The sequence below is a fragment of the Chamaea fasciata genome, unplaced genomic scaffold, assembly GCF_029207755.1.
Source record: "Chamaea fasciata isolate MVZ Bird 193981 ecotype frontalis unplaced genomic scaffold, bChaFas1.0.hap1 SCAF_4, whole genome shotgun sequence".
NCBI classification, from domain to species: domain Eukaryota; kingdom Metazoa; phylum Chordata; class Aves; order Passeriformes; family Sylviidae; genus Chamaea; species Chamaea fasciata.
Genome location: NW_027094089.1, coordinates 56,679,197 through 56,685,196, shown reverse-complemented (window position 1 = coordinate 56,685,196; position 6,000 = coordinate 56,679,197).

Below are 6,000 nucleotides of genomic sequence, written 5' to 3'. Positions count from 1 at the left end.
CTGTGCCCAACCAGTTAGACAAAATACAACAACTAGAAGTAGGAGCTAGATTAGATATGGTAGTGTTAGATACAGCTTCTATAGTTTTGCTTCTGCAAGATGCTGCTAGAATGTGCTAGATAACTCCACTCTATCAAGTGTACTACCTCCATGTCAAGTGACCATGAACAGTTGTTTGCAACAGGACAATTGCTGTTTTATTACCTATTCATTGTATTTTCTTAAAACATCCTTCTACTTTCTACAAAATAAGTAGGAGAATAACAGATGTCCTATGCTAACAATTGAATTATTCTGTTTGGAGGTTTTGTTTGGTTGGTCGGTTGGTTTGTTTGGTTTGGTTTTTGTTCCACAAGAGCAATATACCTCTATCTTTCTAAGTCTCAAAAGCTGCCCTTCTTCCTGGAAAACTGTCCACTAGAGACCAGTGCAGAAACTTTCCTGGATAGAAACCCATTTGTTGATGTTTTTCCCTGCAATTCCTGTACCTGTGCATCTAGGATCAAGGTCAGTTCTCCATCCGACTTCCTCACATCCTCTCTGTGGTGCCACAGGTAAAGCTGCAGGGTACCCTGTGGTGTCCCCCTTCTATAGCCACTCTCTTTAGCAAAAGGACACTGTCAGTTGTTGAAATATTGGCCTGTAGAGATGGGGAGCAGGACATATTCTCTCTGAACTGCTGGAACTCATGAGTCAGTTTATCTGTCAGTTTATCTATCAGTTTCTCCACAGCTGCAATGATGGAGGAAGAAATAATGTCTTCATATTCTCAGTAACCAAATCACATCACCAACTGTTGGTGGTGCATCATCTTTCCAAAAAATTGTTGCCAAGAGGTCAGCATATATTTTTGGCACTCTGTATTAATTTCCTGCACTAAGTTCTGTCACAGTTTGTTCCTCTGAGAAGAAAATAACTAAGATATGATTATTGATCATTCACAGTAGATGACTCCCAAAATATAGAGTTGCCTGCAATACTGAATACAGACACCTGATTGGTTTCCTGAGGAGAGACATTGTCACAGAATAAGCCCATCCTATGAGATGCCTCAGAGAATACAAACTGCAAGTCAGGTATCACTGGTATAAGAGAGATTAAACAAATATGAGAGAAAATACGTCTGCATTGTAACTACCAACTGCTAAACCAATATGATGAATGTTTGTAACAATTTTCTTTTAATATGCTCTGGTCAGATCTGTTGTTACCTCAACATTTTGTGTTTAACATTGGGCATCCAAAATGGTTGTTGTGGTTTAATCCCAAATGGAAAAGAAAGCACTACACAGCCACCCACTCAAACCCCCTCTCTATTCACCCCCCACCACAGCTGAAGGGAAGGAGAATCAAAGTAAAACTTACAGGTTGAGATAAGAAAAGATTAATGACAAAAAATAAAGTAAAACACAATACCAATGGTAAAGTATGACAATAGTGACAATAAAAAGGAAACAAGTGGTGCAAAATACAATTTCTCATCAGCATATTACCAATGCCAAGCCCCCCCACCCTGAACCCAGACAGATATCCCCTTTGCCCATAAGTCCCCCCAGTTTATATATTGGCATGACTTTCTGTGATGTAGAACATCTCTTTGGTCAGTTCAGGTCACCTGTCCCAGCTGTGCTCCCTCAAAGGTTTCTTTGCATCCCGACTCACTGGCAGAGCATAAGAGAGAAGAAAAAAGTCCTTGATTCAGGATAAACAACACTTGGCAAAACCAAAACATCAGTGTGTTATCAACACTATTCCCATTCTGAATACAAAACACAGCAGTGTAACAGCTGCTGAGAGAAATTAACTCTATCCTAGCTGAAAACAGGACAATGAAATAGGAGTGACTTTGGAATGGCATGGCCTCGTGCTAGTGCAAACATATCCCAGAGATGTGCCTGGACATCACAGCTCCACTGCACTCCCAGGGCTGGAAGGCTTCACTTGCTTGTATGGCTGCTTTAGATCACATTAATTGCAATTTTTCCCAGTGGAAATCCCAAAACAGAAGGAAGGAAGCCTCCTGGGGGCTTCATTTATGTGTGAGCTAGGCCAGCGTACAAGAATATGAAAGGAAATTCCTCTTGCCATGACACCATGAACAGAGCTATTAGGGTTTCCTGAGACCTTTTGAGAGCTACTCCAACCTATCTGTGTCAGGTGTTGAGTATAGGACAACAGGTGAGTCTGTAACAACTGTGGTTCATGCTGAAATCAAATCCCTTAAATATTCATTTCAAGAAGCTTACCAGGAATCAAGAGACTCAGTTTTAATTGCATTCTGCCTGAAATTTATTATCAGCCGGCACCTCAGACTCTTTTAAAAGTCTGGCTTCTAAGTAAACATATTCTGAACACCAACTGCAAGATAAAAATTTATTTCTCAAAAATATAACAAAGGTATTTCACAACCTGAAAACTTGCATGTCAAAGAAACTGCCAAAATCTGTTGTACTTTTTCCTCACAGCCTCATGACTGCTGTTTTTTATCTTCTTTTTTGCTTTAAGCTGTTTAAAATTGCTGATCAAACAGCTCCCGATAAAGAAAAACGAACATAAATTCTTTTTCAGACAACATTCCTTCCTGTGCCAATGATCACAGCAACGAGCAACATAGTAATATTGCATGCCCACACAGGCTTCTTTGACAGGCTGCCTTTGGTCTTCGCCAGTTGTAGTCAGAATTAAAGAGAGATTAGTACAAAGCAGAGAACCTGAAAGTGAGCCTTAACACAGATTTGCTTGGCTGATTGCTTTTTGCCTATCACACCCTTAACATGGGGCTATGCTGTCACATTTGATACCTGTTGGACAGTGTCTGAAGATGCCTCTGGCTCTCCCAGCACAAGGAGGCATGGAGGGCTGGGCTGCCAGTCCCTTCAGGGCCAGTCCTGACTATATCCTTACAAGGTGGCCAAGAAAGGTGCCCCAGCAACATTGCTGGTATGTTATTCCACACCAGAAATCTCAGGGTTACCCTTTAGCACTTCCCTCCCACAATCCCAACAGGATGCAATGAACCCAAGAATCAAAAATCTTCCCTCTCCCAGAGGAGTATGCACGGATCCCTGCAAGGGCACTATGCCAGGCCACCAATTGTGCTGTGCTTAATCCTGGTTATTTTTACAGCATTTCTTGTAATTGTCAAGAATGTATTAGATGTTTAACCTTGATTGTGGAAGTTTGATGTTGTTTGTTCAAAAACTATGGTATGAGAGCTGAGGTAAATCAATTTTTTGCATCACATTGTAATGAAAACTTCTGCCATACCACCTCAGTCAACTTGCACACTAACACATTCGTAATTTTTTTAAATAAAACTAAACAGGCTCCGTGGAATTGCCTGTGCTTTTATTTTAGACACAATAGGAACCTAACCTTCATGTAGGAAATCACAAAAAGAAAATAAAATATGTTGCAAATACAAACACCTTGGCACCTTTCCATTGTTCAACACAATTTACAAAATACTTGGAGTGAATAAAGCATTAGTTTGTAAAACATCAGCTAATTTTGTTCTCATATTAACAATTAAACAGGAACCAGCTCTGATTCTCTGTAGACAAGTAGTAATTTAAACAAACTTTATAGTTAATACTTATTTAGATTTTGTTGCCCGGTCAGCCTGAGATGTACTGCACAAAAATGTGTTTTGCAGACTATGGCAAGCAGCAATCTCAGTAGGCAGATATTTCTGAACAGCACAGAACCCAAGCAGGGTCATCTGTCCATCTTCTAAAATCACATTTGTTTCTGGATTACTCAGATCAGAATTACTAGCTCCTTTCCCTCACTTGAGTGCTCAGTAAAATAACTCATAAGCTGCAGAGAGAAAATACAAGTCCACTGCCCTAGAAGGAATGAAAGAATTTCAATGCCATAGAAGTTTCTGGGCACAAGTCTTCTACTTGCAACCAAAAATGCAGTTCAGACCTTTCAAAGTTCCTGGTGTCATAGACCATTTAGGATGTCCTAACACTAGTACATAAACACAACATAAACATAACCATAACATAAACATTAGGACATTTTTCAAGGCAATAAAACACACCTGAAAATAGGAAGAGGTAATAATCTTCTTGGTATATAAAGAAGTGTTTCCCAGCCAAGAGTATCCATAGGTTTTGTATCAATATGCTGGGATGCACTACTCAGTAATTCCCACTGTAAAAATATCTCTTAAGGCCCTGGAGTTTCTATTACACATAAAAGGAGCAACACATACGCCAAGTCCCAGAGAACTATGGTGCTGACTACTCACACCAATCTAGTTCATAACTGATTTTAAACAGAGATGTTGAATTTCCAGACAATGGGCTCCTGTGAAGGTGTCTGTTGTGGCAATGCTGGAAGAAGTTCTGCGCATCACCAGTACATGGCCTTTGACACCCAGAACTCAACCTGTTCCTGCTCACTGTCTTTGGCCTCATTCTGCCACAGATGCTATTTCTTTTCAGTCAAGCACAGAAGCATTTCTTCAGAATGTGCAACAACTGTGAAAAGCCTGGGATAATTTTCTCTTTGGTTTCAAGCTCCTTTATCAGGCAACTCATGTCAGACTAGTACTGAAGGAGCCTAAAGAATCCATTTGCCTTTGTGCTGCTTTCTTAATGGAAAACACAAAAGATTAATGAATGACAGTGATAAAGAAGATACTCCACAGATAGTGGAAAAGGTAAGCAAGGCGCAAGTCAAGGAAAAGCAGAACACAAGAGTTAAGAATATATGCTACAGAAAAAGTGGCAAAAACCCCAACACCCTTCAAGAGACATTTTCTGCCAATAAGTCCTTCTGAATTTATCTCTGAGACAATACGCTCATGCAAACTCTTGTTGCTTTGCCACACGCACGTCCCTCTCCTGCAATTCTCCAGTTCATCTATTAAAGAAGCCACTCTCACTCGTCATCCGCCCCCTGTATATTTATAGCACTTCTGCTATTAATTCACTCCTTTTGTGGGTGATCTCTTGAGAAATGCTTCCCCCTGCATCCTGTGATTATTCATGACAGCTAAAAATAGTCAGCTGAGTGGGTCAGCACATCCCTTCCCCTTCTCTGAAACACAAATACTCTGGTCCTCATTTTCTGACTGGGGACATATTCACTGCTGTAAGACACTTGAAGGGGATATTGCTGAGACTATGGTATTTGGTGAAATAAAATTAGTGAGGTATTTCTCCAGCTCTCTTGGGCAAGACAAAGAGAAGGAATAGAGTCTTGTATAAATACAGGCAGATGCTTTATCTTTGCAGCCTCATGTGACCCAGAGAACAGAATTTGGGAGAAAAGCTTCTCAACCCTGTTATCTCTAACAAATGGCCACATGGTCATACCTGGAATCGTGTCACATTCCACAACAACTATTAAGACATTGTGTAATTTTTTTTCCTTCTGTGCCAGGGAATCATGCCCAATTCTCCAATCTTGTAACAGGAAGAATTCATATCAAACAAACTATTTTAAGCCACACTATTTTTATGCTGGCCATATAATAAAGGACCTTAACTGATAGGACAATAACCAATGTTCAACAGAAATATCACCAAACAAGCCTGGAAAAACATCAGCCATTGTCAGCGCAACCATTCGTTAGTGCAGGACAGCAAATACAGATCACAGAAATTCTCAAAAATTAAATCACGGGTGTCTTCAGAGCTTATAGTGATAGGTAGCTGTCTCACCTCATACACCTCTGGTATCTGTTATTATAGTCCACATTCTTATCACATGCATATCTCTTGAAGACTGCAAAAATACGCTCAAAAACTTCTTAGTGCAAGAGACGTAAGATCCATCACATTCAGTTCCAAAACAAGCAACATATTTTTTCATTTCTTTCTCTTTAAATGGCTGAGGAAAATAAATTCAGCAAAACCCCCCACACAAATAATTTCAAGTGGACAAATTTATACAAAGATCCAGTTCTGTCTGGAACCTTAAAAGAAGAATTACAAATTGCTCACAAAGAAAACTTCTGCTTACGGAGATCTTAAAAAACTATGC